Source organism: Tursiops truncatus, chromosome 9 (genome assembly GCF_011762595.2).
Source record: "Tursiops truncatus isolate mTurTru1 chromosome 9, mTurTru1.mat.Y, whole genome shotgun sequence".
NCBI lineage: Eukaryota > Metazoa > Chordata > Mammalia > Artiodactyla > Delphinidae > Tursiops > Tursiops truncatus.
The window spans coordinates 25,510,175-25,534,921 of record NC_047042.1 but is presented as its reverse complement, the minus strand read 5'-3'; the positions used below and the strand labels follow the sequence as shown (position 1 = coordinate 25,534,921).

At 46.0% G+C, this 24,747-nt stretch overlaps 2 long non-coding RNA genes across 4 annotated transcripts in view; one reads left to right on the top strand and one right to left on the bottom strand.

The window, feature by feature from the left end:
• LOC141279456 (uncharacterized) overlaps positions 1–294 on the top strand; it is a 31,741-nt gene extending 31,447 nt beyond the window's left edge. The window contains exon 5 of the long non-coding RNA XR_012333710.1: positions 197–294. This is a non-coding gene — a long non-coding RNA (uncharacterized lncRNA). The remainder of the gene's footprint in view (positions 1–196) is intronic.
• LOC141279455 (uncharacterized) overlaps positions 1–24,747 on the bottom strand; it is a 71,997-nt gene that overhangs the window by 7,358 nt on the left and 39,892 nt on the right. The window contains exons 3-5 of one of the 3 annotated variants that reach the window (XR_012333708.1): positions 9,311–9,387; positions 8,041–8,073; positions 342–621 (exon numbers count right to left, since the gene is read on the bottom strand). This is a non-coding gene — a long non-coding RNA (uncharacterized lncRNA). Of the gene's footprint in view, positions 1–341; positions 622–8,040; positions 8,074–9,310; positions 9,388–24,747 lie in introns of those variants that run through there. The other 2 variants (XR_012333709.1, XR_012333707.1) reach the window with 2 other exon arrangements.

The following is a 24,747-nucleotide window of genomic DNA, read 5'->3' as shown; positions in this document are numbered from 1 at the left end:
AACAGCAGCTTTAAACCCAGGGCTAAAGGTCACTAAATATTCACCAAACTCGCAGTTCTGTAATGACACCTGCCTACCAAAAACATCCTGGGGTCCAAAAATCGACCACAAAATTCAAAACACGGCAAGCTTCCAAGAGGACAATTTCAAGAGGTATATTGTACTCACACTTTTCTCTCTCTCTTTTTTTTAACAGGAAAGAAAAAGGCGTGGAAAAACGATGAATTTTAGGAATTTCTAAAGACACGCAAACCCAAATTACAAAAACCTATCGGCTCACAGCAGTCAGAAAAGCCATTAGCAAAAATGCTGCAAGCAATAAATGCCGAAGGGATTGTGGAGCAATGCGTACCCTCCGTTCTAAGGGGGACGTGGTAAGAGCCACTAATGAAAACACAATGGAGGTGCTTTGAAAAGGGAAACATTGAGCTAGCAGTCAATCAGTCACACCCACTGCCGGGCCTATCCCCTGAGAAAATGAGAATCAAAAAGTCACAGGCTGGCAATCCTGCACTCCAGCAATACTTACCGTAGCCAACACTTGGAAGCAATGAAAATGGCCATCAACAGAGGAATGCACCAAGAAGAAGCCGTCCATGTACGCAACGGAATGTTACTCCACTGAAAAATATAAATTAAATTAAAACGTCAAACGTCAGTAAGGACACAAGGTTTTGGGCATTTATCAGGGCACACTGCACTCTAATTTGTATCTGAGGAACACCATTGGCAGGAAGGTCTGCTTCCCTACGTACCAGGGTGGGGAACGTAGAAATACTGCGGCCCTCTAGCTGATACCTGCAACAGCAGCTTCGAAATCTCTGCTAATGGTCACTTCATATGCACAAGTACTGCAGGGCTGCAAAGGAAACCTGCCCTCAAAATGTCCTGACGCAGGTGAAGGCCAAAACATTTCAAAATGTGGCACGTATTTCAAGAAAACAATTTGAAGAAGTAAGCTGTAATAACAGTTTGAAAAATAAAAGGACATGCCCGAAAGCTCAATTTCAAGGGATTATGAGACACATGCGGATCCAACCACAAAGAGGTATCAGCTCACCCCGCTAAGAATAACCATCAGCAAAGAAACTACAAACGCTCAATGCTGAAGAGGTTGTGGAGAAATGCATACCCTCAATTTGAAGTGGGACGTAACCTGGTAAGAGCCACTAATGGGAAGAGAATGGATGTGTCTTTAAAAGGTAAACACTGAGCTACTATATGATCCATCAGGCCCACTCCTCGGCCTGTAACCTAAGAAGACAGAATTGGAAAGACACAGGCAGGAAATATGCACGGCAGCAGGATAACAATAGCCAAGACACGGAATCAACCAAAAAGTCCATCAAGAGATGAGTGGACAGAGAAGAAGTGGTACGTGTCCACATGGAATATTGGCCGAGGAAAAAAATGAGACAATGACATTTGCAGCACGGTAGATGAGTCTAGAGGTAACCATGCAACTGGTAGTAAGTGAGAAAGCGAAAGACACATATCCTATCGGATCACTTACAGGCGTTCCCTAAAAATTGATACCAGTGAAGATATTTCCACAGAGAAATGTAATCACAGATTCATTAAGCAAACTTATGGTTCACCAAACGGAAAGGTGTGAGGATTGGATACATTAGGATGTTGGGGTTAACAGAGCTATGCAAACACACGTGAAATGTGTCATCACCAAAGACCTACGGCATACCAAGAGAAGACTACTCAACATTGTGTCATAACCTACATGGGAAAAGGATCCGAAGAAGACTAGATCTATGTATGTGTGTAAAAGAATCACATCTTGCACACGCCTAGAACAAACAAAACATTGTAATCAAATTTTCTCGGATACAAAATAAAAATTAAATTAAAACAAAACGAACAGCAAGTAATGAGACATAAACGTAAGGGGCTTTTTCCTGGCACATTCCGTTCTAATTTACAAGCTACAACACAACTTCCATTATGGCTCTGCTGCCCTAGTAACCAGATTTGGTAAGGAGAAGTGCTGCCGCCTTCTGGCCGTTTCACACAACAGCGCTAATGGTCACTTAATATTCAAAATAATTGCAGGCCCGTAAATGACACCCTGCCATCAAAAAACATCCTGGGGGCGTAAATCGACCAGAAAATTCAAACGACGTCAACATTTCAAGAAGACATCTCAAGAGGCATATTTTATGCACATTGTGTCTTTTCTTTCTTTCTTTCTTTAAAATAAAAGGGAATTGAACAATGCTCAACATCAGCAATTAATAAAGCCATGCAAATCCAACCTACATAAATGTTCACCTCACAGCCGTCAGAATGACCTTCAGCAAAAAGTCTACAAAGAATAAATGCTGAAGGGGTTTCAGAGAACTGTGTACCCTCTAGCTGCTGGGGGGATGTAAACTTGTAACAGCCAGTAGTGAGAACATAACGGAAGTGCGTTTAAGGGTAAAAATGGAGCTACCGTGTGATCTGGTAGGTCCTTTGATGCGCCGCCTATCACCTGAGCAGAGCAGAATGGAAAAGACACAGGCTGGCAATCCTGCCCTGCAGGAACCTTTAACATAGCCAACACTTGGAAGAACCCGATGAAGGTCCATCAGCAGAAAAATGCACAAAGAAGAAGTGGTCCACGTAAACAATGGAATATTAGCTATGGAAAACGATGAAACAGTGCCCTTTGCACCACGATATAAGGACGTAGAGAGAACCACCCAACTTGAAGAAAGAAACTGAAAGACAGATATACTATGACGTCACTCATAGGTGTTATCTAAAAAGTGATACTCATGAACTTATTTCCAAGAGAAGGAAAAGCACGGATTGAGAAAACAAAATGATCTTTAACGAAATGGAAAGGTGTAAGGAATGGGTGAATTAGGATACGGCGGTTAACAGACACGTACTAATACATATGACATATATAATCACAAAATCCTACGGGATACCAACAGAGGTCTACTCAACACGGTATAATAACCTTTCCTTTGGAAAGGATCCAAAGATGAATAGACGGATACGTTGATATGATGAACCAGATTCTGTACACCTAGCAGAAACTGCATGATATATCAAATTTGCTCTGATAATTAATAAAAATTAAATTTCAAAAAACAAACACGAAGTAGGAGATATAATCTCTTGGGGGTCTGCCCTGGCACATTCCACTCTAATTTGCAGCCTACTAACAGGATTTCCAGGAAGGCTCTGCTGCCCAAAAACCCCCGAGTTGGAAATGGAGAAACGCTTCCGCCTTGTGGCCGTTTCCCGCAAGAGCGGCTTTAAGCCCACAGCTAACGGTCCCTTAACATTCACAAGGACTCAGGGCTGTAAAGGACACCTGCCCTCAAAAAATGTCCTGAGGTAGGGAATGGCCAGAAAATTCAAAACAGGCAAAATGTTCAAGAAGATAACATGAAGAGGTAAGTTTTACTCACTCTCTTTAAAAGGAAAAGGAAAATGGATAAAAGCTCAACATCAGGATATATTAGACTCATGCAAATCTAATCTACAAAAAGGTTTCAACTCACACCAGTCGACTGACCATCATCAAAAAGTCTTCAAACAGTAAGTGCTGAAGGGGTTTTTTAGAGAACTGTGTACCCTCTGGCTGCTGGTGAGATGTAAAGTGGTAACAGCCAATAATGAGAACAGAAAGGAGCTGCGTTTAAAAGTAAAAACGGAGCTCCCATTCGATGCAGCAGGCCCACCGCTGGGCCTCTCACCTGACAAGACCAGAATCCAGAGGACACAGGCTGCAAAAGCTGCACTGCGGCCTTATTCACAATAGCCAAGACATGGAAGCAACCTAGATGTCCATCAACAGATGAATGGATAAGGAAGAAGTGGTCCATGTACACAATGGAATACTAGCCATGTAAAACAATGAAACACTGCACTTTGAGGCACCATAGATGAGCCTAGGGAGAATCACAGAACATGAGGTAAACTGGAAAGCAAAAGACAGATATCCTATCATATCACTTATAGGTGTTACCTAACTACTGACAAAAATGGACATATTTCCACCGACAAAGACACACAGAGACTTTAAAAAACAAACTATGTGTATCTAAGAGGAAAGGTGGTAGCAATGGATGAATTAAGATTAGATTTACCATACCGATAGAAATACAGATTAAGTACATATATCAAAAAGACGGAGCGCATAGCAAGGCAGGTCTTCGGAACACTCTGTAATCTTTTACATGGGAAAAGGATCTGTACATGAATAGATATGTATGATGCACAAATGAACCAGACTGTGTACACCTAGGACAAACTGTATTCTAATCATTACCCCGATTAAAACAACGAACAGGAAGTAATGAGACATAAACTTCAGGGGTTTTTCCTGGCACATTCCATTCTAATTTACAACCTGGGAACACGACTTCCAGAAAGGCTGTGCTGCCCTAGTAACCAGATTTGGGAATGGAGAAATGCTGCCGCCTTGTGGCCGTTTCCCACAACAGCCGCTTTAAACCCAGTGCTAATGGTCACTAAATATTCACCAAACTTGCAGGTCTGTAAATTACACCTGGCCTCCAAACAAATCCTGGGGTCAAAAATCGACCAAAAATTCAAAAGAGGGCAACCTTCCAAGAAGACAATTTCAAGAGGTATATTGTTCTCACCCTTTATTTTTAACAGACAAGAAAAAGGCGTGTAAAATGATGAATTTTACGAATTTTTAAAGACATGCAAACCCAAATTACAAAAACCTATCAGGTCACAGCAGTCAGGATAGCCATTAGCAAAAGTGCTGCAAACTATAAATGCTGAAGGGATTGTGGAGAAATTCGTACCCCCGGCTCTAAGGGGGACTTGGTAAGAGCCACTAATGAAAACACAATGGAGGTGCTTTGAAAAGGTAAACACTGAGCTACTAGTCAATCAGTCACACCCACTGCTGGGCCTATCACCTGAGAAAATGAGAATCAAAATGTCACAGGCTGGCAATCTTGCACTCCAGCAATATTTTATATAGCCAACACCTAGAAGCAACAAAAATGTCCATCAACAGAGGAATGCACCAAGAAGTGGTCCATGAATACAATGGAATATTACTCCAATAAAAATATAAGTTAAATTTAAAAAACAAACAAACGTAAGGAGACATCAGTTTTGGGGGTTTATCCGGGCACATTGCACTCTAATTTATAACCGAGGAAGACCACTGGCAGGAAGGTCTGTTTCCCTAGTGCCAGCATGGGGAACAAAGACAGGCTGCCGCACTCTGGCCGTTACCTGCAAAAGCAGCTTTAAAGCTTGTGCTAATGGTCACTTCATGTGAACAAGTACTGCAGGTCTGTAAATGAAACCTGCCCTCAAAATGTCTTGAGGGAGGTAATGGCCAATAAATTTCAAAATGACAAACAACATACATCGGAACTCCCATAACGTTAACAGCTAATTTCTCAGCAAAAATCTACAAGCCAGAGGGAGTGGCATGAGAAAATTAAAGTGATGAAAGGGGAGAACCTACAACCAAGAGTACTCCACCCAGCAAGTATCTCATTCGGATTTGTTGGGGAAATCAAAAGCTTTCCAGACAAGCAAAAGCTAAGAGAATTCAGCACCACGAAACCAGCTCTACAACAAATGCTAAAGGAACTTCTCTAAGTGGGAAATACAAGAGAAGAAAAGGACCCACCAAGACAAAGCCACAACAATTAAGAAAATAGTAATGGGAACATACATATCGATAATTACCTTAAACATGAATGGATTAAATGCTCCAACCAAAAGACACAGGCTCGCTGAATGGATACAAAAACAAGACCCATATATATGCTGTCTACAAGAGACCCATTTCAGACCTAGGGACACATACAGACTGAAAGTGAGGGGATGGAAAAATATATTCCATGCAAATGAAAATCAAAAGAAAACTGGAGTAGCAATACTCATATCAGATAAAATAGATTTTAAAATAAAGAATGTTACAAGACACAAGGAAGGACACTACATAATGATCAAGGGATCAATCCAAGAAGATATAACAATTATAAATACATATGTACCCAACATAGGAGCACCTCAATATATAAGGCAACTGCTAACAGCTATAAGAGGAAATCGACAGTAACACAATAATAGCTGGGGACTTTAACACCTCACTTACACCAATGGACAGATCATCCAGACAGAAAATTAATAAGGAAACACAAGCTTTAAATGACACAATAGACCAGATAGATTTAATGGATATTTATAGGACATTCCATCCAAAAATAGCAGATTACACGTTCTTCTCAACGGCACACGGAACATTCTCAGGATAGTTCACATCTTGGGTCACAAATAAAGCCTCAGTAAATTTAAGAAAACTGAAATCATATCAAGCAGCTGTTCCGACCACAATGCTATGAGATTAGAAATCAATTACAGGGAAAAAAACGTAAAAAGCACAAACACATGGAAGTTTAACGATACGTTACTAAATAACCAAGAGATCACTGAAGAAATAAAAGAGGAAATCAAAAACTACCTAGAGACAAATGACAACAAAAACACGATGATCCAAAACCTATGGGATGCAGCAAAACCAGTTCTAAGAGGAAAGCTTATAGCAATACAAACCTACCCCAAGAAACCAGAAAAATCTCAAATAAACAATCTAACCTTACACCTAAAGGAACTAGAGAAAGAAGAACAAAACCCAAAGTTACTAGAAGGAAAGAAATCATAAAGATCAGAGCAGAAATAAATGAAATAAAAACAATAGCACAGATCAATAAAACTAAAAGCTGGTTCTTTGAGAAGATAAACAAAAATGATAAACCTTTAGCCAGACTCAAGAAAAAGAGGGAGAGGACTCAAATCAATAAAATTAGAAATGAAAAAGGAGAAGTTGTAACAGACACCACAGAAATACAAAGCATCCTAAGAGACTACTACAAGCAACTCTATGCCAATAAAATGGACAACCTGGAAGAAATGGACAAATTCTTTGAAAGGTATAAACTTCCCAGACTGAACCAGGAAGAAATATAAAATATGAATAGACCAATCACAAGTAATGAAATTGAAACTGTGCTTAAAAATCTTCCAACAAACAAAAGTCCAGAACCAGATGGCATCAGAGGTGAATTCTATCAAACATTTAGACAAGAGCTAACACCCAAACTTCTCAAACTCTTCAGAAATTTTCAGGGGAAGGAACACTCCCAAACTCATTCTATGAGGCCACCATCACCCTGATACCAAAAGCAGACAAAGATACTACAAAAAAAGAAAATTAGAGACCAATATCACTTATGAATATAGATGTAAAAGTTCTCAACAAAATACTAGGAAACAGAATTGAACAACACATTAAAAGGATCATACACCATAATCAACTGGGGTTTAACCCAGGGATGAAAGCATTCTTCAATATACACAAATCAATCAATGTGATACACCATATTAACAAAATGTAGAATAAAAATATGATCATCCCAATAGATGCAGGGAAAGCTTTTAAAAAAATTCAACACCCATTTATGATGAAAATGTGTTAGGGTATGGGTACCTGTACCTGTACCCTAAACCATCCCAGTTCCGTAACCCTAACACCCACCCTGATCCTAACCCTAACGCTTACCCGAAACCTTACCCTAAACCATCCCCTAATCCTAAGCCTTACACTAACACGAACTCGTACCCTAACATGTACGCTCACCCTAAACCGTTGTCGAACCCTAACCTGTACCGAATCCGTCCCCGTTCCCTAACCCTAACCCTAAACCTAACCCTAACACGAAGCCTTAACCTAAACCGTCCCCTAATCCTAACCAGTACAATAACACTAATCCGTACCCTAACACGTACGCTAACCCGAAACCGTTGTTGTACCCTAACCTGTCCCCTAAACCGTCCCCGTCCCCGTCCCCTAACCCTAACCCTTACCCAAAGCCTCACCCTAACCCGTCCCCTAATCCTAACCCGTACGCTAACACTAACCCGTACCCTCACACGTACGCTCACCCTAAACCGTTGTCGTACCCTAACCTGTACCCTAAACCGTCCCTGTCCCCGTCCCCTAACCCTAAGCCTTACCCGAAGACTTACCCTAACCCGTTAGAATTGGCGTCATCAGGAAATCTACAAACAACAAATGGTGGAGAAGGTGTGGATAAAAGAAACCCTCTTCCACTATTGGTGGGAATGTAAATTGTTACAGTCGCTATGGAGGACAGCATGGAGGTTCCTCAAAAAACTAAATATAGAATTACCATATGATCCAGCAATCCCACTACTCGACATATACCCAGAGAAAACCATCAACTGAAAGGACACATTCACCACAGTATCCTTTGCAGCACTATTTACAATAGCCAGGTCATGGAAACAACCTAAATGCCCAGAGGCAGACGAATGGATAAAGATGTGGTACATATATAAAATGGAATATTACGCAGCCATAAAAAGCAATGAAATTGGGTCATTTGTAGAGACATCAATGGATCTAGAGACTGTCCAACAGAGTGAAGTAAGTCAGAAAGAGGAAAACAAATGTTGTATATTAATGCATATATGTGGAACCTAGAAAAATGGTACAGATGAACCGGTTTGCAGGGCAGAAATAGAGACACAGATGTAGAGAAGAAACGTATGGACACCGAGAGGGTAAAGCCGTGGGGTTGGGTGGTGGTGGGAGGAGTTGGGAGATTGGGATTAACATGTATACATTCATATGTATAAAATAGGTAGCCAATAAGAATCTGCTGTATAAAAATGTAAATCAAATTAAACTAAAAAATTAAAAAAATAAATAAAATTTAAAAAACAGAAAAAAAGTTATTCCCTTCACACACATGTATTTATAGGAATGAATTATTTCCATGCTTGTATCTATAAATACAAAAAAGAGGAATAAAATCTACCTTGAACCAAAAAAGAAAAAAAAAAAGAACCCACCAGTTATACAGAGGAAAACCCTATCAGGGTACTTGCTCCAGTGGTAAACAATGCTGACGTTGGTCAGAGGTGGGGAATCGTCTCCCATGCAGCCAGCAGCCCCCCACCCCGCAAGGAGCGTCCTCATTGCAAAGCTGGGGGACCGTGCAGGCTCGTCTGTGAGTAAACGTGAGCTGAGCCCCAGGCCAGCTGCTGCTGAACTGTTCCCACCCTTCCCAGGTAAAACACCTAAATATGTACAAGGACTTGAAAGCCTACAGGAAGGGCCGTGGAGCCACCCCAGCGACAGCACACTGGCCGACTTGGTGCCTGCAGGCCAGCCAGGACGGTCCTGGCCCCGGGCGCTCTTCTGGAAGCTTTCCATTTCCCTACCTGAGATACCCCTCCTGTCCAGGCCCCCACTGCTTTTTTCCTTCCTCACCTCTGCCCGGGGAGAAATTCCAGCGCCAGTTACGGGTGACACATCCTCTTCTTTAGCAGGTGGCAGCTTGGCAACTCCTGCAGAAAGTCCAGCAGAGCCCCACTCACACTGGGCCACCTACAAAGGTGTAGCCCCTCACTCCCACCCACCAGCCGAGCCCCGACACTGCTGACGGGGCAGAGAATATGGCGTCAGGCACAGCTGCAGGGGCTCTTGCTGCCTGGAGCGCTGTTTATATTGACCTCAACCCAGGCACACCTGGGGAGGGCTGGCCGGCAGTGTCAGGCTGCCCAGGTCAGCCAATCCTCGCCCCTCAGGGGCTCACAGCTGCAGAAAATGGACCTTGATGAACCGGCCAGGTCCAAGGAACAGGTGTGGCCTCCTGAGAGTCAGGATAGACAAGCGGCTGCAGCTCTGGCTTGTTTTCTAATCATTTTATCTGGCCCATGAGTGGGAGACAACTTCAAGAAGACCCTCTCCTAATGAGAGGAACCCAGGAGTCAGGGAGAGGAGGGGTGGTGGGTGGAGACAGAGGCCTGGTGCCCCAGCAGCAGTGGAAATCTGTGGAAGGCCAGGCAGAGGGTGGCCGCACAGAGTGATGGCCAGGGTCACAGACCTGTAGGCGCTGCTGTTTGTTAGTTCAAGTCCTGCTCTGAGGTGCTCTGTGTCAGCTCTGACCGACAGGTGAGCTGGGAGTGCTCTGCGATGAGGGCTATGTGCACGGTTCCTGCGTGCCCAGCCCTGCCAGGGTACCTGCCCAGGGGAGCTCTGTATCCTGGGAGGGGCCTGACCACGAGAGCCTCATGGGCTGCTGGGTAGCTGCACAGGTTAGATCCATACCCTGGGAGGGGCCTGACCATGAGAGCCCTGTGGGCTGCTGGCGACCTGCCCAGGTGAGCTCCATATCCTGGGATTGGCCTGACCACGAGAGCCCCGTGGGCTGCTGGGGACCTGCTGAAGGATGTCAGGACAGTCAGTGAAGCCACCGAGGATATACATCCAGTAGTTCCTAATTCCTACACCCTGCTGGTCATTCTACCATCCACCAGGACATGGTATTCTGTATTAGACTTCAATGATGCCTTCTTCTGTATTCCATTAGTCCCAGAGTCATAAGAAATTTTGGCTTGTGAGTGGCAGGACTCAACATACACCAAAAACAATACTGCTGGGCCGTCCCGCCCCACGGGTTCAAAAATTCCCACACCATCTTTGGGGAAACGTTAGCTAAACACCTAAAAGTTCTACCTCTGCAAAAGGGAACCCTCCTTCAATTTGCAGACGACATTCTGATCGCCAGCCCTACTAAGGAGGCCTCTGAGCTACCTAGCCAATAAAGGATAGAAGGTGTCGAAGAAAAAGGCTCAAATATCACAGACTAAGGTGACCTGCCTGGGCTTCATTCTCACAGAAGGTCGGAGAAGGCCATCTCAGGAAAGGGAAGAAGCCATTTGCAGCCTTACCCCTTCTAAAACTAGAAGACAGCTTAGGGGTTCCTGGGGAGGCCGGGGATTGCTGCATCTGGATCCCTAACTACAGTCTAATAGCTGGGCCTCTATAGAAAACACTGAAAGGAAAAGATGATGATCCTTTCGAACAGAATCTAGAAGCGGCCTTTCAAGAATGCAAAGAGGAGGGGACCTTGAAGATGGCGGAAGAGTAAGACGCGGAGATCACCTTCCTCCCCACAGATACACCAGAAATACATCTACACGTGGAACAACTCCTAGAGAACACCTACTGAACGCTGGCAGAAGACCTCAGACCTCCCAAAAGGCAAGAAACTCCCCACGTACCTGGGTAGGGCAAAAGGAAACAAAGAAAAAACAGAGACAAAAGAATAGGGACGGCACCTGCACCAGTGGGAGGGAGCTGTGAAGGAGGAAAAGTTTCCACACGCTAGGAAGCCCCTTCGCGGGCGGAGACTGCGGGGGGCGGAGGGGGGAGCTTCGCAGCCGCGGAGGAGTGCACAGCAACGGGTGCGGAGGGCAAAGCGGGGAGATTCCCGCACAGAGGATCGGTGCCGACCGGCACTCACCAGCCCGAGAGGCTTGTCTGCTCACCCGCCGGGGCGGGCGGGGCTGCGAGCTGAGGCTCTGAGGCTCGGGTTTCGGTTTCGGACGGAGCGCAGGGAGAGGACTGGGGTTGGCGGCTTGAACATAGCCTGAAGGGGTTAGTGCACCACGGCTAGCCGGGAGGGAGTCCGGGGAAAAGTCTGCACCTGCCGAAGAGGCAAGAGACTTTTTCTTCCCTCTTTGTTTCTTGGTGCGTGAGGAGAGGGGTTTAAGAACGCTGCTTCAGGGAACTCCGGAGACGGGCGCGAGCCGCGGCTAAAAGCGCGGACCCCAGAGACGGGCGCAAGCCGCGGCTAAAAGCGCGGACCCCAGAGACGGGCGGGAGACGCTAAGGCTGCTGCTGCCACCACCGAGGGGCCTGTGTGCGAGCACAGGTCACTCTCCACACCCTTCTTCCGCGAAGCCTGTGCAGCCCGCCACTGCCAGGTTCCCGGGATCCAGGGAAAACTTCCCCGGGAGAACGCACAGCGCGCCTCAGGCTGGTGTAAAGTCACGCCGGCCTTTGCCGCCGCAGGCCCGCCCCGCACTCCGGGCCCCTCCCTCCCCGCCGGCCTGAGTGCGCCAGAGCCTCCGAATCAGCGGCTCTTTTAACCCCGTCCTGTCTGAGCAAAAAAAAACAGACGCCCTCCAGCGACCTACACGCAGTGGCAGGGCCAAATCCAAAGCTGAGCCCCTGGGAGCTGTGAGAACAAAGAAGAGAAAGGAAAATCTCTCCCAGCAGCCTCAGAAGCAGCGGATTAAAGCTCCACAATCAACTTGATATACCCTGCATCTGTGGAATACCTGAATAGACAACCAATCATCCCAAATTAAGGAAGTGGACTTTAGGAGCAAGATCTATGATTTTTTCCCCTTTTCCTCTTTGTGTGAATGTGTATGTGTATGCTTCTGTGTGAGATCTTGTCTGTATAGTCTTGCTTCCACCATTTGTCCTAGGGTTCTATCCGTCCATGGTTTTTTTTTTAATTTTTTTCTTAATAATCAATTTTAATTTTAATAACGTTATTATACTTTACCTTCGTTCTTTCTTTCTTTCTTTCCTTCCTTCCTTCCCTCCTTTAGACAACGAATCATCCCAAATTCAGGAGGTGGTCTCTGACAGCAAGATTTATGATTTTTCCCCATTTACCTCTTTTAGTGAGGGTGTATGTGTATGCTTCTGTGTAAGATTTTGTCTGGATAGCTTTGCTTCCAACATTTGTCCTAAGGTTCTATCCGTCCCTTTTTCTTTCTAAATAAGAATTTTTTAATTCAATAACTTTATTATACTTTATTTTATTTTTACTATATCTTCTTTCTTTGTCTTTTTTCTTTCTTTCCCTCCTTCCTTCCTTCCTCCCTCCCTCCCTCCTTTCTTTCCTTCTTGCCTTCTTTCCTTCTTTGCTTTTCTTTCTTTCTTCCTTCCTTCCTTCCCTCCTTTCCTTCTTTCTTTCCTCATACTTCTATTAATTCCCTCTACTTTTTCTCCCTTTTATTCTGAGCCGTGTGGATGAAAAGCTCTTGGTGCTCCAGCCAGGAGTCAGGGCTCTGCCTCTGAGGTAGGAGAGCCAACTTCAGGACACTGGTCAACAAGAGACCTCCCAGCTCCACATAATATCAAACGGAGAAAATCTCCCAGAGACCTCCATCTTAACACCAGCACCCAGCTTCACTCAACGACCAGCAAGCCACAGTGCTGGACAACCTATGCCAAACAACTAGCAAAACAGGAACACAACCCCACCCATTAGCAGAGAGGCTGCCTAAAATCATAATAAGGCCACAGACACCCCAAAACACACCACCAGACGTGAACCTGCCCACTAGAGAGACAAGATCCAGCCTCATCCACCACAACACAGGCACTAGTCCCCTCCACCAGGAAGCCTACACAACCCACTGAACCAACCTTAGCCACTGGAGACAGACATCAAAAACAGCAGGAACTACGAACCTGCAGCCTGCAAAAAAGAGACCCCAAACACAGTAAGATAAGCAAAATGAGAAGACAGAAAAACACACAGCAGATAAAGGAGCAAGATAAAAATGCACCAGACCTAACAAATGAAGAGGAAATAGGCAGTCTACCTGAAAAAGAATTCAGAATAATGATAGTAAGGATGATCCGAAATCTTGGAGATAGAACGGACAAAATGCAAGAATCAGTTAACAAGGACCTAGAAGAACTAAAGATGAAACAAGCAACGATGAACAACACAATAAATGAAATTAAAAGTACTCTAGATGGGATCAATAGCAGAATAACTGAGGCAGAAGAACGGATAAGTGACCTGGAAGATAAAATAGTGGAAATAACTACTGCAGAGCAGAATAAAGAAAAAAGAATGAAAAGAACTGAGGACAGTCTCAGAGACCTCTGGGACAACATTAAACGCACCAACATTCGAATTATAGGGGTTCCAGAAGAAGAGAAAAAGAAAGGGACTGAGAAAATATTTGAAGAGATTATAGTTGAAAACTTCCCTAATATGGGAAAGGAAATAGTTAATCAAGTCCAGGAAGCACAGAGAGTCCCATACAGGATAAATCCAAGGAGAAATACGCCAAGACACATATTAATCAAACTGTCAAAAATTAAATACAAAGAAAACATATTAAAAGCAGCAAGGGAAAAACAACAAATAACACATAAGGGAATCCCCATAAGGTTAACAGCTGATCTTTCAGCAGAAACCCTACAAGCCAGAAGGGAGTGGCAGGACATACTGAAAGTGATGAAGGAGAAAAACCTGCAGCCAAGACTACTCTACCCAGCAAGGATCTCATTCAGATTTGATGGAGAAATTAAAACCTTTACAGACAAGCAAAAGCTGAGAGAGTTCAGCACCACCAAACCAGCTTTACAACAAATGCTAAAGGATCTTCTCTAGGCAAGAGAAGGAAAAGACCTATAATAACGAACCCAAAACAATTTAGAAAATGGGAATAGGAACATACATATCGATAATTACCTTAAATGTAAATGGACTAAATGCTCCCACCAAAAGACACAGATGAGCTGAATGGATACAAAAACAAGACCTTATATATGCTGTCTACAAGAGACCCACTTCAGACCTAGAGACACATACAGACTGAAAGTAAGGGGATGGAAAAAGATATTCCATGCAAATGGAAACCAAAAGAAAGCTGGAGTAGCAATTCTCATATCAGACAAAATAGACTTTAAAATAAGGACTATTAAAAGAGACAAAGAAGGACACTACATAATGATCAAGGGATCGATCCAAGAAGAAGATATAACAATTGTAGATATTTATGCACCCAACATAGGAGCACCTCAATACATAAGGCAAATACTAACAGCCATAAAAGGGGAAATCAACAGTAACACATTCATGGTAGGGGACTTAAACACTCCACTTTCACCCATGGACAGATCATCCAAAATGAAAATAAATAAGGAAACACAAGCTTTAAATGATACATTAAACAAGATGGACTTAATTGATATTTATAGGACACTCCATCCAAAAACAACAGAATACACATTTTTCTCAAGTGCTCATGGAACATTCTCCAGGATAGATCATATCTTGGGTCACAAATCAAGCCTTGGTAAATTTAAGAAAACTGAAATTGTATCAAGTATCTTTTCTGACCACAATGCCATGAGATTAGATATCAATTACAGGAAAAGATCTGTACAAAATACAAACACATGGAGGCTAAACAATACACTACTTAATAATGAAGTGATCACTGAAGAAATCAAACAGGAAATCAAAAAATACCTAGAAACAAATGACAATGGAGACACAACGACCCAAAACTTGTGGGATGCAGCAAAAGCAGTTCTAAGGGGGAAGTTTATAGCAATACAAGCCCACCTTAAGAAACAGGAAACACCTCGAATAAACAACCTAACCTTGCACCTCAAGCAATTAGAGAAAGAAGAACAAAAAACCCCCAAAGCTAGCAGAAGGAAAGAAATCATAAAAATCAGCTCAGAAATAAATGAAAAAGAAACGAAGGAAACAATAGCAAAGATCAATAAAACTAAAAGCTGGTTCTTTGAGAAGATAAACAAAATAGATAAACCACTAGCCAGACTCATCAAGAAAAAAGGGAGAAGACTCAAATCAATAGAATTAGAAATGAAAAAGGAGAGGTAACAACTGACACTGCAGAAATAAAAGAGATCATGAGAGATTACTACAAGCAACTCTATGCCAATAAAATGGACAATCTGGAAGAAATGGACAAATTCTTAGAAATGCACAACCTGCCAAGACTGAATCAAGAAGAAATAGAAAATATGAACAGAGCAATCACAAGCACTGAAATTGAAACTGTGATTAAAAATCTTCCAACAAAGAAAAGCCCAGGACCAGATGGCTTCACAGGCGAATTCTATCAAACACTTAGAGAAGAGCTAACACCTATCCTTCTCAAGCTCTTCCAAAATATAGCAGAGGGAGGAACACTCCCAAACTCCTTCTACGAGGCCACCATCACCCTGATACCAAAACCAGACAAGGATGACACAAAGAAAGAAAACTACAGGCCAATATCACTGATGAACATAGATGCAAAAATCCTCAACAAAATACTAGCAAACAATGCAACAGCACATTAAAAGGATCATACACCATGATCAAGTGGGGTTTATTCCAGGAATGAAGGATTCTTCAATATACGCAAATCTATCAAAGTGATAAACCATATTAACAAATTGAAGGAGAAAAACCATAAGATCATCTCAATAGAGGCAGAGAAAGCTTTTGACAAAATTCAACACCCATTTATGATAAAAACCCTGCAGAAAGTAGGCATAGAGGGAACTTTCCTCAACATAATAAAGGCCATATATGACAAGCCCACAGCAAACATCATCCTCAATGGTGAAAAACTGAAAGCATTTCCACTAAGATCAGGAACAAGACAAGGTTGCCCACTCTCACCACTCTTATTCAACATAGTTTTGGAAGTTTTAGCCACAGCAATCAGAGAAGAAAAGGAAATAAAAGGAATCCAAATCGGAAAAGAAGAAGTAAAGCTGTCACTGTTTGCAGATGACGTGATCCTATACATAGAAAATCCTAAAGATGCTAGCAGAAAACTACTAGAGCTAATCAATGAATTTGGTAAAGTGGCAGGATACAAAATTAATGCACAGAAATCTCTGGCATTCCTATATACTAATGATGAAAAATCTGAAAGTGAAATCAAGAAAACACTCCCATTTACCATTGCAACAAAAAGAATAAAATGTCTAGGAATAAACCTACCTAAGGAGACAAAAGACCTGTATGCAGAAAATCATAAGACACTGATGAAAGAAATTAAAGATGATACAAATAGATGGAGAGATATACCATGTTCTTGGATTGGAAAAATCAACATTGTGAAAATGACTCTACCACCCAAAGCAATCTATAGATTCAATGCAATCCCTATCAAACTACCACTGGCATTTTTCACAGACCTAGAACAAAACATTTTACAATTTGTATGTAAACACAAAAGACCCCGAATAGCCAAAGCAATCTTGAGAACGAAAAAAGGAACTGAGGAATCAGGCTCCCTGACTTCACACTATACTACAAAGCTACAGTTATCAAGATGGTATGGTACTGGCACAAAAACAGAAAGATAGATCAATGGAACAGGATAGAAAGCCCAGAGATAAACCCATGCACATATGGGTTTGATAAAGGTGGCAGGAATGTACAGTGGAGAAAGGACAGCCTCTTCAATAAGTGGTGCTGGGAAAACTGGACAGCTACATGTAAAAGTATGAGATTAGATCACTCCCTAACACCATACACAAAAATAAGCTCAAAATGGATTAAAGACCTAAATATAAGGCCAGAAACTATCAAACTCTTAGAGGAAAACATAGGCAGAACACTCTATGACATAAATCACAGCAAGATACTTTCTGACCCACCTCCTAGAGTAATGGAAATAAAAACAAAAATAAACAATGGGACCTAATGAAACTTCAAAGCTTTGGCACAGCAAAGGAAACCATAAACAAGACCAAAAGACAACCCTCAGAATGGGAGAAAATATTTGCAAATGAAGCAACCGACAAAGGATTAATCTCCAAAATTTACAAGCAGCTCATGCAGCTCAATAACAAAAAAACAAACAACCCAATCCAAAAATGGGCAGAAGACCTAAATAGACATTTCTCCAAAGAAGATATACAGACTGCCAACAAACACATGAAAGAATGTTCAACATCATTAATCATTAGAGAAATGCAAATCAAAACTACAATGAGATATCATCTCACACCAGTCAGAATGGCCATCATCAAAAAATCTAGAAACAATAAATGCTGGAGAGGGTGTGGAGAAAAGGGAACACTCTTGCACTGCTGGTGGGAATGTGAATTGGTTCAGCCACTATGGAGAACAGTATGGAGGTTCCTTAAAAAACTACAAATAGAACTACCATAGGACCCAGCAATCCCACTACTGGGCACATACCCTGAGAAAACCGAAATTCAAAAAGAGTCATGTACCAAAATGTTCATTGCAGCTCTATTTACAATAGCCCGGAGATGGAAACAACCTAAGTGCCCATCATCGGATGAATGGATAAAGAAGATGTGGCACATATATACAATGGAATATTACTCAGCCATAGAAAGAAACGAAATTGAGCTATTTGTAATGAGGTGGATAGACCTAGAGTCTGTCATACAGAGTGAAGTGAGTCAGAAAGAAAAAGACAAATACCGTATGCTAACACATATATATAGAATTTAAGGAAAAAAAATGTCATGAAGAACCTAGGGGTAAGGCAGGAATAAAGACGCAGACCTCCTAGAGAACGGACTTGAGGTTATGGGGAGGGGGAAGGGTGAGCTGTGACAGGGCGAGAGAGAGTCATGGACATATACACACTAACAAACGTAGTAAGGTAGATAGCTAGTGGGAAGCAGCCGCATGGCACAGGGATATTGGCTCGGTGCTTTGTGACAGCCTGGAGGGGTGGGATAGGGAGGGTGGGAGGGAGGGAGACGCAAGAGGAAAGAGATATGGGAACATATGTATATGTATAACTGATTCACTTTGTTATAAAGCAGAAACTAACACACCATTGTAAAGCAATTATACCCCAATAAAGATGTTTAAAAAAAAAAGAATGCAAAGAGCAGTCAATTCAGACACTTGCCCAGGAACTCCCTAATTTAGCTAAACCCTTTGAACTTTACATCCCCATAGAATGTGAATCGCCCTTGGAGTATTAGTGCAAAAACTGGGACCACTTGAAATGGAACAATACAAGAATGCCCTCCAGGTAGGATAAACTACGGTCACCAATGGCTTGGCCCGCCGCCCCATCCGGCCAGGGTACTGGGGTTATCTAAGAACCTGGAAATCAGCAGCCCGCAAATCCAGCTTCCTCCTAAGGGAAAAGGACCCCATGTGGTTATCCCAACCACCCACCATGCCCTGAAGTTGCAGGGGTCGCTCCATGGGCACGCTGACCTCGAGTGAGGAGGCCCTCCAACTCCAACCTCCAGAGAGACAACCGGGGGCAACGGGCCCCCATGACGACTCGTGTGACCATCACTTGACCTGGAGCTTCTCTCAGAAAACAACAAGAGTGTGCCCCAAAAGAGCAGACTGCTGCCTGCAGGACTTATTGCACCCAGAGGGGAGCTAATAAGCTTGGCAGGGGAACCGTATATTATGCTGCCACCATAGAAAAGCCTACAGACACAGCAGTGATGGTGGCCAATGAGACCGGCTGGACTCCTGGCTACTTCAAAAGGCCGTTGACTCAGTGGCCATCATGGTCCTGGATCACCACCGGGCCTGAACTGTCTGGGAGATGAGTGGGCAGGGCTCTGACATCCGGTGCTGTTTGTACGTTAATTTAGGGGCCTAATTGAAGAAAGCACAGACTACTGGTCAGAGCATCTAGGCTGGCAGAAACCGTCAGCCTAAGGTGGCTGAACAAATGTGGGGCGGGATAAAACCGGCCCCTCCAGCGTCTCTGCCCATCTCTTTCCTGGACCCTTAAACGTCATTAGAATCTATAACACTTCCAATGCTGGCGCTCAGGCGGACAAGCACTGAGGCAGGAGGCCTGGGGACAATCAACCTCACCTGGATGCTGCTGGGGAGAAATTCTGCCTCTCCCCACGAGTATGAGGACTCCCAACTCAGCACGAAGCAGTTACACAAGAGGGGTCTGCACCCACAGCGCCCCAAGAATGAGGAACGGGACAAAAGACAGAGGAGTGGTTTGTCACCGGCAAAGCCCATGAAAAATTCCTGGGATATAAAAATAGAATCTGGGCAATAAAATAAAGTCTAACCTTTTTTTCCTCTGTGCTTTGTCTAATTTCACGTGCGCCCAGGGTTCCGCATGCAGAGGTCCCACACCCGGCACTTCAGACCCGATTTCCTAATGCAGAATGGCTGGGTCGACAATTCAGCTCCTGGGGCCCCATGCAGACTCTGCGACATAGAGCCTGAGCTGCAGCCAACCCTCCCCTCGAGAGCTCCGCCCCTCCCTCCCACTGACACTGCTGGGATCCCTACACAGCAGCCCAGCCCACAGCCCGCGGGGTAGTGCAGGCTCTCATCTCTCCATTCTCTGAAGAAAATATAAAGTTTCCCTTGCTTCTGAACCAAAATCAGTCTCGATCTGTTGGCTCCAATGACACTGGGCAAGGGGAGCCTGGTTGGGGCCCACTCTGGTGGATCAGTAACAGGAATTGACAACATTGTAACTTCAATGAATAGATGTGTGAGCAAAACCGTAATTAACATATAGCAGTGTAAAAGGCTCGGGTAAAATAGGATGTTTCTAACTCTTCCATTGGACATTTCCATCACTTTATATGGAGCACAGGGGCACTGCAATTCACCCGTTCCCTAACCCTAACCCTAACCCTAACCCTAATCCTAAAGCGAACACTTACCCTAAACCTTACACTACACGGTACCCTAATCCTAACGGGTACACTAACAATAATGCATAACCTAACACGAACCCTAACAGTAACCCGTTGTCGTACCCTAAACTGGACCCTGAAACGTACCAGTTCCCTAACACTAACCCTAACCTTAACCATAAACCTAACCCTAAACCTAATCCCAACCCATATACTAACACTAACCCATACCCTAACACATACGCTAACACTAAATCGTAGTCGTACCCTAACCTGCACCCTAAAACGTCCCCGTTCGCTAACCGTAAACCTAACTCTAATGCTTACCCGAAGCCTTACCCTAACCCTAACCCGTACACTAACACTAACACGTACCCAAACACGTACGCTAACCCTAAAATGTTGTCGCATAATAAACTGTACCATAAATCTTCTCCGTTCCCTAATACTAAACCGAACCCTAACAATACACCTAACCCAAACCCGAAGACTTACCCTAACCCGTACCCTAACCCTAACCTGCACTCTAACACTAACCCGTACACTAACATGTACGCTAACCCAAAACTCTTGTCGTACCCTAAATTTACCCGTTCCCTAACCCTAACCCTAACCTAACACTAAAACTTACCAGAAGCCTTATCCTAACCCGTACGCTAACACTAACCCGCGCCCTCACACGTACGCTCCCCCTAAAGCGTTGTCGTACCCTCCCCTGGACCCTAAACCGTCCCCGTCCCCTAACCCTAAACCCTAGCCCGAACCCTAACCCTAACTCTTCCCCGAAGCCTGACCCTCACCCGTCCCCTAATCCTAACCCGTACGCTAACACTAACCCGCGCCCTCACACGTACGCTCCCCCTAAAGCGTTGTCGTACCCTCACCTGGACCCTAAACCGTCCCCGTCCCCTAACCCTAACCCTAGCCCGAACCCTAACCCTAACCCTTCCCCGAAGCCTGACCCTCACCCGTCCCCTAATGCTAACCCGTACGCTAACACTGACCCGCGCCCTCACACCTACGCTCCCCCTGAAGCGTTGTCATACCCTCACCTGGACCCTAAACCGTCCCCGTCCCCTAACCCTAACCCTAGCCCGAACCCTAACCCTAAACCTCCCCGAAGCCTGACCCTCACCCGTCCCCTAATCCTAACCCGTACGCTAACACTAACCCGCGCCCTCACACGTACGCTCCCCCTGAAGCGTTGTCGTACCCTCACCTGGACCCTAAACCGTCCCTAACCCTAACCCTAGCCCGAACCCTAACCCTAAACCTTCCCCGAAGCCTGACCCTCACCCGTCCCCTAATCCTAACCTGTACGCTAACACTAACCCGCGCCCTCACACCTACGCTCCCCCTAAAGCGTTGTCGTACCCTCACCTGGACCCTAAACCATCCCCGTCCCCTAACCCTAAGCCTAGCCCGAACCCTAACCCTAACCCTTCCCCGAAGCCTGACCCTCACCCGGCCCCTAATCCTAACCCGTACGCTACCACTAACCCACGCTCTCACACGTACGCTCCCCCTAAAGCGTTCTCGTACCATCACCTGGACCCTAAACCGTCCCCGTCCCCTAACCCTAACCCTAGCCCGAACCCTATCACTAACCCTTCCCCGAAGCCTGACCCTCACCCGTCCCCTAATCCTAACCCGTACGCTAACACTAACCCGAGCCCTCACACGTATGCTCCCCCTAAACCGTTGTCGTACCCTCACCTGGACCCTAAACCGTCCCCGTCCCCTAACCCTAACCCTAGCCCGAACCCTAAACCTAAACCTTCCCCGAAGCCTGACCCTCACCCGTCCCCTAATCCTAACCCGTACGCTAACACTAACCCACGCCCGTCACACCTACGCTCCCCCTAAAGCGTTGTCGTACCCTCACCTGGACCCTAAACCGTCCCCGTACCCTAACCCTAACCCTAGCCCTGAACCCTAACCCTAACACTTCCCCGAAGCCTGACCCTCACCCGTCCCCTAATCCTAACCCGTACGCTAACAGTAACCCGCGCCCTCACACCTACGCTCGCCCTAAAGCGTTGTCGTACCCTCACCTGGACCCTAAACCGTCCCCGTCCACTAACCCTAACCCTAGCCCGAACCATAACCCTAACACTTCCCCGAAGCCTGACCCTCACCCGTCCCCTAATCCTCAACCCGTACGCTAACACTAACCCCGCGCCCTCACACCTACGCTCCCCCTAAAGCGTTGTCGTACCCTCAGCTGGACCCTAAACCGTCCCCGTCCCCTAACCCTAACCCTAGCCCGAACCCTAACCCTAACCCTTCCCCGAAGCCTGACCCTCACCCGTCCCCTAATCCTAACCCGTACGCTAACACTAACCCGCGCCCTCACACCTACGCTTCCCCCTGAAGCGTTGTCGTACCATCACCTGGACCCTAAACAGTCCCCGTCCCCTAACCCTAACCCTAGCCCGAACCCTAACCCTAAACCTTCCCCGAAGCCTGACCCTCACCCGTCCCCTAATCCTAACCCGTACGCTAACACTAATCCGCGCCCTCACACGTACGCTCCCCCTGAAGCGTTGTCGTACCCTCACCTACACCATAAACCGTCCCCTAACCCTAACCCTAACCCTAGCCCGAACCCTAACCCTAAACCTTGCCCGAAGCCTGACCCTCACCCGTCCCCTAATCCTAACCTGTACGCTAACACTAACCCGCGCCCTCACACCTACGCGTCCCCTAAATCGTTGTCGTACCCTCACCTGGACCTTAAACCGTCCCCGTCCCCTAACCCTAACCCTAGCCCGAACCCTAAGCCTAACCCTTCCCCGAAGCCTGACCCTCACCCGTCCCCTAATCCTAACCCGTACGCTAACACTAACCCACGCTCTCACACGTACGCTCCCCCTAAAGCGTTGTCGTACCCTCACCTGGACCCTAAACCGTCCCCGTCCCCTAACCCTAACCCTAGCCCGAACCCTAACCCTAAACCTTCCCCGAAGCCTGACCCTCACCCGTCCCCTAATCCTAACCCGTACGCTAACACTAACCCGCGCCCTCACACGTACGCTCCCCCTAAAGCGTTCTCGTACCATCACCTGGACCCTAAACCGTCCCCGTCCCCTAACCCTAACCCTAGCCCGAAACCCTAACCCTAACCCTTCCCCTGAAGCCTGGCACTCACCCGTCCCCTAATCCTAACCCGTACGCTAACACTAACCCGCGCCCTCACACATACGCTCCCCCTAAAGCGTTGTCGTACCCTCACCTGGACCCTAAACCGTCCCCGTCCCCTAACCCTAACCCTAGCCCGAACCCTAACCCTAACCCTTCCCCGAAGCCTGACCCTCACCCGTCCCCTAATCCTAACCCGTACGCTAACACTAACCCGCGCCCTCACACGTACGCTCCCCCTGAAGCGTTGTCGTACCCTCACCTGGACCCTAAACCGTCCCCTAACCCTAACCCTAGCCCGAACCCTAACCCTAAACCTTCCCCGAAGCCTGACCCTCACCCGTCCCCAATCCTAACCTGTACGCTAACACTAACCCGCGCCCTCACACCTACGCTCCCCCTAAAGCGTTGTCGTACCCTCACCTGGACCCTAAACCATCCCCGTCCCCTAACCCTAAGCCTAGCCCGAACCCTAAGCCTAACCCTTCCCCGAAGCCTGACCCTCACCCGTCCCCTAATCCTAACCCGTACGCTAACACTAACCCACGCACTCACACGTACGCTCCCCTAAAGCGTTCTCGTACCATCACCTGGACCCTAAACCGTCCCCGTCCCCTAACCCTAACCCTAGCCCGAACCCTAACCCTAACCCTTCCCCGAAGCATGACCCTCACCCGGACCCTAATCCTAACCCGTACGCTAACACTACCCGCGCCCTAACACGTGCGCTCCCCCTAAAGCGTTGTCGTACCCTCACCTGGACCCTAAACCGTCCCAGTCCCCTAACCCTAACCCTAGCCCGAACCCTAACCCTGACCCTTCCCCGAAGCCTGACCCTCACCTGTCCCCTAATCCCAACCCGTACGTTAACACTAACCCGCACCCTCACACCTACTCTCCCCCTAAAGCGTTGTCGTACCCTCCCCTGGACCCTAAACCGTCCCCGTCCCCTAACCCTAACCCTAGCCCGAACCCTAACCCTAACACTTCCCCGAAGGCTGACCCTCACCCGTCCCCTAATCCTAACCCGTACGCTAACACTAACCCGCGTCCTCACACCTACGCTCCCCCTGAAGCGTTGTCGTACCCTCACCTGGACCCTAAACCGTCCCCGTCCCCTAACCCTAACCCTAGCCCGAACCCTAACCCTAACCCTTCTCCGAAGCCTGACCCTCACCCGTCCCCTAATCCTAACCCGTACGCTAACACTAACGCGCGCCCTCACACCTACGCTCGCCCTAAAGCGTTGGCGTACCCTCACCTGGACCCTAAACCGTCGCCGTCCCCGTCCCCTAACCCTAACCCTAGCCCGAACCCTAACCCTAACCCTTCCCCGAAGCCTGACCCTCACCTGC